Genomic DNA, 13,318 nt, shown 5'->3' with positions numbered 1-13,318 from the left:
GCACACGCAGACGCACACGCAGACGCACACTCAGACGCACACTCAGACGCACACTCACACTCACACTCACACTCAGACTCACACTCAGACTCACACTCAGACTCACACTCAGACTCAGACTCACACTCAGACTCACACTCACACTCAGACTCACACTCACACTCACACTCACACTCACACTCACACTCAGACTCACACTCACACTCAGACTCACACTCACACTCAGACTCACACTCACACTCACACTCAGACTCAGACTCACACTCAGACTCACACTCAGACTCACACTCAGACTCAGACTCACACTCACACTCAGACTCACACTCAGACTCACACTCACACTCACTCAGACTCACACTCACACTCAGACTCACTCACACTCAGACTCACACTCAGACTCACACTCACACTCAGACTCAGACTCACACTCAGACTCACATTCAGACTCAGACTCAGACTCACACTCAGACTCAGACTCACACTCAGACTCACACTCAGACTCACACTCACACTCACACTCACTCACACTCACTCACACTCAGACTCACACTCAGACTCACACTCACACTCAGACTCACACTCACACTCACAAGCACACTCAGACTCACAAGCACACTCAGACTCACACTCAGACTCACACTCACACTCACACTCAGACTCACACTCAGACTCACACTCACACTCAGACTCACACTCAGACTCACGCTCACAAGCACACTCAGACTCACACTTACACTCACACGCACACTCACACTCAGACTCAGACTTACACTCACACTCACACTCAGACGCACACTCACACTCAGACTCAGACTTACACTCAGACTCACACTCAGACTCACACTCACACTCACAAGCACACTCAGACTCAGACTCACACTCACACTTACACTCACACGCACACTCAGACTCAGACTTACACTCAGACTCACACTCACACTCAGACGCAGACTCAGACGCAGACTCACACTCACACTCACACTCAGACTCATACTCACACGCACACTCAGATGCACACGCAGACGCACACGCAGACGCACACTCAGACGCACACTCAGACGCACACTCACACTCACACTCGGACTCACACTCAGACTCACACTCAGACTCAGACTCAGACTCAGACTCACACTCAGACTCACACTCAGACTCACACTCACACTCAGACTCAGACTCAGACTCACACTCACACTCAGACTCAGACTCAGACTCACACTCAGACTCACACTCAGACTCACACTCACACTCAGACTCACACTCAGACTCAGACTCACACTCAGACTCACACTCACACTCAGACTCAGACTCACACTCACACTCAGACTCACACTCACACTCACTCAGACTCACACTCACACTCAGACTCAGACTCACATTCAGACTCACACTCACACTCAGACTCACACTCACACTCAGACTCAGACTCACACTCAGACTCACACTCAGACTCAGACTCAGACTCACACTCAGACTCACACTCACACTCAGACTCAGACTCACACTCAGACTCACTCTCAGACTCAGACTCACACTCAGACTCACACTCAGACTCACACTCACTCACACTCACACTCAGACTCACACTCAGACTCACACTCACACTCAGACTCACACTCACACTCACACTCAGACTCACACACTCACACTCACAAGCACACTCAGACTCAGACTCACACTTACACTCACACGCACACTCACACTCAGACTCAGACTTACACTCAGACTCACACTCAGACGCACACTCACACTCAGACTCAGACTTACACTCAGACTCACACTCAGACTCACACTCACAAGCACACTCAGACTCAGACTCACACTCACACTCACACGCACACTCAGACTCAGACTTACACTCAGACTCACACTCACACTCAGACGCACACTCACACTCAGACTCAAACGCACACTCACACTCAGACTCAAACGCACACTCACACTCAGACTTACACGCACACTCACACACACTCAGACTCACACTCACACTCAGACTCAGACTCACACTCACACTCAGACTCACACTCACACTCAGACTCAGACTCACACTCACACTCACTCAGACTCACACTCAGACTCACACTCACACTCAGACTCACACTCAGACTCACACTCAGACTCACACTCAGACTCAGACTCACACTCAGACTCACACTCACACTCAGACTCACACTCAGACGCAGACTCAGACGCAGGCTCACACTCACACTCACTCAGACTCAGACTCACACTCAGACTCACACTCACACTCAGACTCACACTCACACTCAGACGCAGACTCAGACGCAGACTCAGACGCAGACTCAGACGCAGACTCACACTCACACTCAGACTCACTCAGACTCACACTCAGACTCACACTCAGACTCACACTCACTCACACTCACACTCAGACTCACACTCACACTCACACTCAGACGCAGACTCAGACGCAGACTCAGACGCAGACTCACACTCAGACTCACACTCACACTCAGACGCAGACTCAGACGCAGACTCACACTCACACTCACACTCAGACTCACACTCACACTCAGACTCACACGCACACTCAGACGCACACGCAGACGCACACTCACACTCACTCAGACTCACACTCACACTCAGACTCACTCACACTCAGACTCACACTCAGACTCACACTCACACTCAGACTCAGACTCACACTCAGACTCACACTCAGACTCAGACTCAGACTCACACTCAGACTCAGACTCACACTCAGACTCACACTCAGACTCACACTCACACTCACACTCACATTCACTCACACTCACTCACACTCAGACTCACACTCAGACTCACACTCACACTCAGACTCACACTCACACTCACAAGCACACTCAGACTCACAAGCACACTCAGACTCACACTCAGACTCACACTCACACTCACACTCAGACTCACACTCAGACTCACACTCACACTCAGACTCACACTCAGACTCACACTCACACTCACACTCACAAGCACACTCAGACTCACACTTACACTCACACGCACACTCACACTCAGACTCAGACTTACACTCACACTCACACTCAGACGCACACTCACACTCAGACTCAGACTTACACTCAGACTCACACTCAGACTCACACTCACACTCACAAGCACACTCAGACTCAGACTCACACTCACACTTACACTCACACGCACACTCAGACTCAGACTTACACTCAGACTCACACTCACACTCAGACGCAGACTCAGACGCAGACTCACACTCACACTCACACTCAGACTCATACTCACACGCACACTCAGATGCACACGCAGACGCACACGCAGACGCACACTCAGACGCACACTCAGACGCACACTCACACTCACACTCAGACTCACACTCAGACTCACACTCAGACTCACACTCAGACTCAGACTCACACTCAGACTCACACTCACTCACACTCAGACTCACACTCACACTCACACTCACACTCAGACGCAGACTCAGACGCAGACTCACACTCAGACTCACACTCACACTCAGACGCAGACTCAGACTCACACTCACACTCACACTCAGACTCACACTCACACTCAGACTCACACGCACACTCAGACGCACACGCAGACGCACACTCAGACGCACACTCAGACGCACACTCAGACGCAGACTCAGACACAGACTCAGACGCACACTCAGACACAGACTCAGACTCACACGCACACAGACTCACACTCAGACACAGACTCACTCACACTCAGACTCAGACTCACACTCAGACTCACACTCAGACTCACACTCACACTCACTCAGACTCACACTCACTCACACTCAGACTCACACTCAGACTCACACTCAGACTCACACTCAGACGCAGACTCAGACGCAGACTCACACTCACACTCACACTCAGACTCAGACTCACTCAGACTCACACTCACACTCAGACTCACTCACACTCACACTCAGACGCAGACTCAGACTCAGACGCACACTCAGACGCACACTCAGACGCACACGCACACAGACTCACACTCAGACACAGACTCACTCACACTCAGACTCAGACTCAGACTCAGACTCACACTCAGACTCACACTCAGACGCACACTCAGACGCAGACTCAGACGCAGACTCACACTCACAATCACACTCACACTCAGACTCACTCAGACTCACACTCAGACTCACACTCAAACTCACAAGCACACTCAGACTCAGACTCACACTCACACTTACACTCACACGCACACTCACACGCACACTCACACTCGCACGCACACTCAGACTCACATGCACACGCACACTCAGACTCACATGCACACTCAGACTCACACACACACTCACACTCAGACTCACACGCACACTCACACTCAGACTCACATGCACACTCACACTCAGACTCAGACTTACACTCAGACTCACACAAACACTCACACTCAGACTCAAACGCACACTCACACTCAGACTCAAAAGCACACTCACACTCAGACTCAAACGCACACTCACACTCAGACTTACACGCACACTCACACTCACTCACACTCAGACTCACACGCACACTCACACTCAGACTCACACGCACACTCACACTCAGACGCACACTGACACTCAGACTCAGACTTACACTCAGACTCACACAAACACTCACACTCAGACTCAAACGCACACTCACACTCAGACTCACACTCACACTCAGACTCACACGCACACTCACACTCAGACTCACACGCACACTCACACGCACACTCAGACTCAGACTCACTCGCACACTCAGACTCACACGCACACTCAACGCAGCAGACACACAACACCCAACACACAAACACCGCGGCACACACAAATATACGCACATACCGCACAACACACACATTGCACAAAACATACCTCCCCCCAAAACACACACACCCACACAAACCGCGCAACACACATACACAACGATACAGACACACAGCGCTCCACAAATAACGACACACAACGCAACACACAAACAACACCGCTCTCACCCCCCGCTACACCCAGACAACACCCAGAACATGTACAGCCCCTACACAAACACTTGGTAACTACACACAACAACATCTATATATATATATATATATATATATATAACAAAAATCATACATTAACTACACAATACGTAAATTCTAGAATACCCGATGCGTAGAATCGGGCCACCTTCTAGTAATATTTATATTCTTATACACAGGGAGCAGTAGTTATATTCTTGGATATAGTGGGCAATATTATAGTTGTATTCTGGGTCAGTATTATAGTAGTTATATTCTTGGATATAAGGGGCAGTATTATAGTTGTTATATTGTTGCATATAGGGGGCAGTATTATAGTACTTTTATTCTTGTATATAGGGGGCAGTATTATAGTACTTACATTCTTGTATATAGTGGGCAGTTTTATAGTTGTTATATTGTTGCATATAGGGGGCAGTATTATAGTACTTTTATTCTTGTATATAGGGGGCAGTATTATAGTACTTAGATTCTTGTATATAGTGGGCAGTTTTATAGTTGTTATATTGTTGCATATAGGGGGCAGTATTATAGTACTTATATTCTTGTATATAGGGTGCAGTATTATAGTTGTTATATTAATTTATTTACATAGCTGGAAGTATTTTAGCTTTTATATTCCGGTATATAGGAATATACATACATATTGTTGAAAATTCTCTTATTTCGTATTATTTTTACAGTTTGAACATCATGGATGATATGCAGTGTGCTGTTGTAGTTGCTGCAATGCTGGTGGAGGAAGCTCAGCGACAAGATGAGGCACGGATGCTAGAGAGGCGTTCAAAGCGAAAGCGTCGCATGTGGACCAGAGAGTGGCTGCAGAGGAGGTCCGAATTCTCACACATGCAACTTATCAGAGAGCTGCAGGAGAAGGATCCTCATGATTTCCGCAACTATCTGCGGATGTCAGAGGAATCCTTCAAAATGTTACTGGAAAGAGTTACGCCACTCATTCAACGAAAGGATACAAAGATGCGTGCTGCCGTCCCCCCAGATGAAAGATTGGCAGTCACACTGCGATTCCTGGCCACAGGACGCTCCCTCCAAGACTTGCATTTTTCTGCTGCTGTTTCAAGGTCCCTGCTTAGCGTAATAATTCCTGAGACATGTAATGCAATTGTTCGCAGTCTACGCAGCAATAATCAATTTCCTAAAACAGTGGAGGCATGGAATAAAATTGCCAAGGATTTTGAGCAGCTCTGGCAGTTCCCAAACTGTGGTGGGGCTTTGGATGGAAAACATGTGCGCATCACGCAACCACGGAACAGCGGATCCTATTTTTACAATTACAAGGGCTATTTCAGCCTCATAATGATGGCCCTTGTTAATGCAAACTATGAATTCATAAATGTCGATGTTGGCATGAACGGCAGGGTTTCTGATGGTGGTGTTTTGGAGCACACAGCATTTGGTGAGCATTTGCAGAACGGTGCCCTGCACTTGCCACCCAACTCTGAGACCACAGGAAACCTTAATTTTGTTTTTGTCGGCGATGAAGCCTTCCCACTTCATGCCAATCTTCTAAAACCGTTTCCACAAAACGCTCTTACGCAGGAAAGACGCATTTTCAATTACCGCTTGTCAAGGGCACGTCGGGTAGTAGAAAATGCCTTCGGGATCATGGCCAACCGCTTCAGACTTTTCCACACTCCGATTAACCTAAAGCTACAATCAATAGACTCTGTTGTTTTGGCCTGTTGCACGCTGCACAACTTCCTTCGTCGTCAAGATGTAAATGCGTACAGTCCGCCTGGTTTCATGGACTCTGTGGAACCAACAAATGGGGAAGTGGTTCTTGGTGAGTGGCGTGCTAACGCTCCCGCAATCGCAGGCCTTCAACCGGTCATACATGGCAGAAACAAGGATGATGCGAAGGCCTGCCGAGAAAACTACTGCCAATATTTTAACGGTCCTGGTGCTGTAAGTTGGCAGCAACAGATGTTATAGAGGCCTACTGAGCATTTTGCTGTCTATACTGTTTTTTTAATAATATATTTTTGTTGTCCGTTTTATTTTAATCTTTCTGAATTTTATAATGTTTGCATTTGTTCAATAAAATGTTATATATACTATTATGGTTGATGACTTTTATTACATTGACTGCCATTTGTACCAACAACCATTTAGGTCCTCTGTACCGATACCCCATCGAGTATAATTGCATGTCCGCTCTATTCTCCTTCCCATAATAGATTTGTAAATCAAAATGATACCACTAACACTTTATGCCATTGCTATACCCAGCAAAAAGTCATTGGGCCCCGGGACAACCCTCCCTACCCGCGGAGGGGTTAACATCCAGCTGCCACTACCTCTCCCCTGGGTGCCCAACAACAACAGCGGTGGTGTCCCACCTGCCCCGATGTACAAGAATATAACTACTATAATACTGCAACCTATGCACAAGAATATAAATACTTTAATACTGCCCCTATGCACAAGAATATAACTACTATAATACTGCCACCTATGCACAAGAATATAAATACTTTAATACTGCCCCCTATGTACAAGAATATAACTACTATAATACTGCCACCTATGCACAAGAATATAAATACTTTAATACTGCCCCCTATGTACAAGAATATAAGTACTATAATATTGCCCCTATGTACAAGAATATAACTATTATAATACTGCCTCCTATGTACAAGAATATAACTACTATAATACTGCCCCTATGTACAAGAATATTCCATAACTTTACATTCCATAATTCCATAACACAAAAATCCAATACACAAACATAAATCAAAGATTTAAGTGCTATCTATGCCTTTTGCTATCTGACTCGGTTACAGCCGGGATCGCAGACGGGAACACTACTGTGACTCTGTGCTAGCTTTATTCAGACCGCTAGTTTCACGAACGGGAACGCTACTGTGACTCTGTGATAGCTTTATTCAGACCGCTAGTTTCACGAACGGGAACGCTACTGTGACGCGGTTCGAGCGGCTCGTTGATAACGAGACCGCTAGCGGGATCGCTATTGCGACGTTGTTCAGAACGTGACGTGATGACGTTGCTCACGTCGCCTTTGAAGTCTGTTGGGCGGCGTACATGTTCTGTTAATGCTCAGAGGCGGGAACATGGCGGCTAGGAGTCGCAGTTCTCCATGGGGGCCTGTGGAGGTCCGTTATTTAGTAAAAATGATGGTCAAAAAAGACTATTTCTGCGAGGCACAGCATGACCATCCCATGCTTCATAAGCAGGCTGTGCTGAGGCTAATTAGTAGAGGCCTGGCCCGTCGATTTGGGGTGGAGCGATCCACAACCCAAATTAGGAAGAAACTGGCAGACCTGCGCTATAAATCCAGTGATCTCCTCGCCAGCATCCGAGCAGACATCGAGAGGCGTCATGGTGAGTGCTGTTTAGCGGCTTTGGTCCGGTTCGGTTTTGTTTACCCATGAACAACCCATGGCTTTATGGTTCATGGATCATGGATCTAAACATCGGTGTTACCATTTAGTAAACATGTTAAATCTAATATCCCCAAAAATATATTGTAGGATCACCTTTTATGGCCTAGAGCATACCTGGGCAAGGGGCGGCCCGCGGGCCACATCCGGCCCGCCTACTCTCTGTGACCGGCCCGCCTGGCTCCGGGCATCCTTGCTGGCCGGTCACTGATGAGGGCAATCTGACGTGTTGTCCAGAGCTCCAGGCTCCGGGCGGCCTGTGGTCAGATTGCCCTCATCACACGCTGCGTGCCGGCAGGGAACAGAGGACTGATACTGCAGCACCGCACAGTGCAGCAGCGGAAGACAGGAATCTGTTCTCTGTTTCCTGCCGACACTTTCCCTGTGACACACACGCACGCGCCCTGATGTCGTCAGTACGGCGCGCGTGTGTGTCATTTGAAAAGTTCCCGCCCCGGCAGGAGAAGAAGATGCAGCAGCCGGACCCCGTACGGAGAGAGGAGGCAGCTCAGCGGGGAGCCGTACAAGAGAAGAAGGATGTCAGCGGGAGCCCGGGTGTAGTGATGTATATTACAGGTGGATATAGGGGTGTAGTGATGTATATTACAGGTGTATATGGGGGTGTAGTGATGTAGTATATGGGGATTGTTTGTGTATATATGTCTATAGCGTGTGTGTATGTATGTGTGCGTGCGTGCAGAGAGTAAAGCCCGTAACTGCGAGTGGTACCATGTGCTCTCTCCCCGCCCCCTGCAGCGCCATTCCGCCATTACAGGGCCTGATTGCATTTCTCCGGTACCTGTTTGCATACATGTGTCAGGTACCGGCGAAAACACGAGTCTGTGAAATAAAAAGATTTTCCATATTTACCTGCTTTCTTCAGCTCTGCTGCCTCCCGCTCCTGACCACTGCTCATTCATTGATTATTCACCGCACTCAGGACCTGGAAGCCGGAGCGGCGCGATGACAGCACCGGGCACAGCACCGTTGAGGGCATCAACGCAGGGACAGGTGAGTATTCTGCAAGCACAGTGGCCTCCAGGAGGTCATCAGAGTTTCCAATGAACTTTGATGACCATCCTGCGACACCCACGCTACAGCTTCATGGGTTCATCAGAGTTCATTGGGAACTGTGACGAGTCCCCGAGATGCTCCGGCTTCCAGGTTCTCAACATACACACACACCTGTATACTCACCCAGCGATGCGGTCCCCAGCACTGTCCCTGCTTCCAGCTGCTTACTGCAGTGAATATTCAGTGAGTATAATTACCATCGATAAGGAGCGGGAGGCAGCAGAGCCAGAGACAGCAGCGCTGGAGAGAGGTAAATATAGAAAATCTTTTTATTAAAAAGACCCGTGTTTTCTCTGGTATTTGTCACACTGATGTCACACAGATCACATCAGTGTGCGATCCGTGTGACACCTGTGCTGCCAGAGAAAAAAAGGATAGGTGTGCATGCAGGGCCACGAGGGGTCACACAGTCCGTAACTTACTGTTTGTGTATGAAGGATAGTATATATGCTATATACAGTATTGGTTAAAACTGAGTTAATTATATTAGTCCGGCCCTCTAAAACCATCCCAATTTCTCATGCGGCCCCATGGGAACATTAATTGCCCACCCCTGGCCTACAGGCTACTTTACACACTGCGATATCGGTCCCGATATCGCTACTGTGGGTACCCGACCCCATCTGTTGTGCGGCACGGGCAAATCGCTGCCCGGCACGGGCACAACATCGCCCAGAGCCGTCACCTATACTTACCTGTCCGGCGACGGTGTCTTTCTAAGGGTGGCGGTCCGTGCGGCGTCACAGCCACGTCAATGAACCGCCGCCCAATAGCAGTGGAGGGGCGGAGATGAGCGGGACGTAATATCCCGCTCACCTCCTTCCTTCCGCAATGTGGCCGGGAGGCATGGAAGGGGAGCTTCCTCGTTCCTGTGGCGTCACACGCAGCGATGTGTGCTGCCGCAGGAATGAGGAACAACTTCGTTACTGCTGCATTCACGATTTTTGAGAATGGACACCCATGTCGCCGATTAGCGTTTTTGCACGTTTTTTCAACGATGCAAAATCGCTCATCGGAGTCACACGCAACAGACGGCATCGCTAATGCGGCCGGTTGTGCGTCAAGAATTCCGTGATGCCATCGACTTATATTTGCGATGTCGTAGTGTGTCAAGCCCCCTTTAATGGTGTTGGACGCAGCTTACAGCAATAAAAAGTGGTGTGAGGTTCCCGCAGAAAACATATGGGAACATTGACTGAAAAATCTGAAAAGTTCTGTCTGGTGGAAAAATGAAAGGTATTGAAAAAAATCAGTAAAACAAAAATAATAGAACACATGGGTGCTGAACAAGTTATCGAGGACCTGTCACCCACTCCCCACGCATGCATAAGTGCAGCAATGAATGCAGCATACATACTTTCATAACATGGACATTAACTGTGATATTCTTCCCCGACACTGGTGACCCAGTGATTACAATTGGAAAAACATGGCACAAAATGCCAATGACCAATCATTAAAATAAAAAAAAAAAATCTTAATTTATATAAAATTTACAAAGAATAATAATACAATTGTGTAAAATATGAGGTAGTTTGGCGAGGACCCAAAGGAGGGGATTTATTTCTGAAACATATGAACTAGAAATATACACACACATATGGCTTCTAAACTTGCTCACTCAGATATGCAACGAGATAAGAAGGATAGTCAGATGACTGGACAATGCTCCAAACGCGATTAGAACAAGGTTGTTTGGAAAGCACAGTGTAGTTCAAATGCAATATATTGCAAAGAAAATAATCACATTATACCGAGATATCTAGTGTGCATATCAGAGGGACAAGGTGGCGAAAAAGAGCTAATTATCCTTTGTAAAAGGTATGGTATGCAAACTTGATCATAGGTAAATTTCAGATACCTAAAAACTTCAATGCTCCTGGGGTAATGGGATTATTTACTCTTTGCATATATTAGGATTTGATCAACACTGTGCCAGTCTTTACAAAAACCATTTCGCAATAAACCATGCTGTGTAATCGCGTTTGGAGTATTGTCCATTGACCTGATTATCATTGTTATCTCAGTGCATATCTAAAGAAAATAATTACATTATACCAAGATATCTAGTGTGCATATCAGAGGGTCAAGGTGGCGAAAAGGAGCTAATTATCTAACTTGATCATAGGTAAATTTCGGATACCTCAAAACTTCAATGCTCCTGGGGTATAATGGGTTTATTTTCTCTTTGCATTTGCATCTCTGATTATCATTGTTATCTCGGTGCATATCAGAGTGACATTAGAAGCCTTGAGTACAAGCCATATGTTATACTATTTACAGAACAGAATAAAATAGAATAATTTAAGTGATTGATTTTTGTGCCTTGTTTTTCCAATGAATGCAGCATGTTTGCTGCTTTGAGGCAAGTGGTCCCCATGTGTCTGGTGCCCCTAGAAAAAGGTTTGTCAAACATATGTAAAAAAGCAGGCTATACACGGGCTTTACATGCTACAATATATCTACCGATGTGTCGGCGGGGTCACGTTGTAAGTGATGCACATCCGGCATCGTTAGAGATATTGTAGTCTGTAAAACCTACATGCGATTACGATTAAACGAATAACCGTTCATCGCATACACGTCGTTCAATTACTAAAAATTGAACGTCTGGTTGCTCAATGTTCCCGAGGCAGCACACATCGCAGTGTGTGACACCCCGGGAATGATGAACTGCAACTTACCTGCGTCCCGCTTCTTACGTATGGATGGTCGTATAGAAGGGTAAGTACTTGTGACAGGAACAAAGCATAGGTGCGACACGGTCAACAAATTTCAGTTGTCGCACATAAGATGGGGGCGTGTCACATCACATACGATATCGTATGCAGAATTGTATGGTGTAAAGTAGGCGTAAGCCATAGTGGCCTGGAGTTATGCGCTCAATAAAAGTTTTCTCCTATACCTAGGACCACCTCCAGCTGCACAGGCAGCTCCACCATCTCCACCCTCTCCGGCTGTGGATCCACCATCTCCGCCAGCTCCACCATCTCCTGCTGCGGATCCACCATCCCCGCCGGCTCCACCATCTCCTGCTGCAGATCCACCACCTCCGCCTGCTGCGCCTGCTGGGACACCCTCTCCTTCTCCAACCCCATCACCTGCTGCAACCCCATCTCTTCCTTCAACCCCATCACCACCTTCTACCCTGTCTCCCCATACTTCTCCTTCTAACGATGCCTTCTCCCCCGCATCAGTTGGTGAGTTTTGTGCAGGCTACCCTTCCTGTAATTTATGCACATAACATGGTGTCCCTACAAGTTGTAAAGGATACAGGGATGTTTAAATGATGGTGGGCTGTCGTGTACTAATATTTGATTTGTGTTCCCTAGCCACAGGATCTGGTTGGGCCATCAGCGCCTCAGAGGAAGAAGGTGATGAACCCCAGAACCGTAAGTGGTCAACCAAAAACATATACCTGACAGTTCGATGTTGGAACAAGGATGGTTAACTTTTCCCATTCCCTCCACAGAAATCCCCACACTACAGGACCTGGTGGAATCACAACGGCGTTTGTCAGAAGCCGTCCGGCGTCATGGGGAGATGCTGGAACAGTTTTTGGCAGCCCAACAGCAGGGCCACTAAATGTGAATGTTTGTGATTTAAATGTTTTTTTTTGTTTTGTATGTCACATAAATCTTTCTAGTTTATTTTCGCTGTTGCTTACATTTTTGGACAAAACTTTCAAACAGGGTTTGGGAACCTATTTACTGCCGGGGACCATTTGGAATTTTCTACCAACCAACGGGGGCCACACCAAATTATCAACTTGAACACGACCAGGCTATATTTGTTAAAATAATTAATAAAATCAGCCCCAGAGTGGTGGCTGGAGAGACTGT

The 13,318-nt window shown here is 47.4% G+C and overlaps 1 long non-coding RNA gene across 1 annotated transcript; it reads left to right on the top strand.

Moving 5' to 3' along the window:
* Window positions 1–12,423: 12,423 nt before the first annotated feature.
* On the top strand, window positions 12,424–12,973 carry LOC142275022 (uncharacterized). Its single transcript, XR_012739215.1, has 3 exons — window positions 12,424–12,676; window positions 12,809–12,868; window positions 12,949–12,973. It is a non-coding gene; the product is annotated as an uncharacterized LOC142275022 (long non-coding RNA).
* The last annotated feature ends 345 nt before the right edge of the window (window positions 12,974–13,318 follow it).

The sequence above is a fragment of the Anomaloglossus baeobatrachus genome, unplaced genomic scaffold (assembly GCF_048569485.1).
Source record: "Anomaloglossus baeobatrachus isolate aAnoBae1 unplaced genomic scaffold, aAnoBae1.hap1 Scaffold_383, whole genome shotgun sequence".
NCBI lineage: Eukaryota > Metazoa > Chordata > Amphibia > Anura > Aromobatidae > Anomaloglossus > Anomaloglossus baeobatrachus.
The sequence above is the reverse complement of the archived record's forward strand: the minus strand, read 5'-3'. Positions and strand labels throughout refer to the sequence as shown.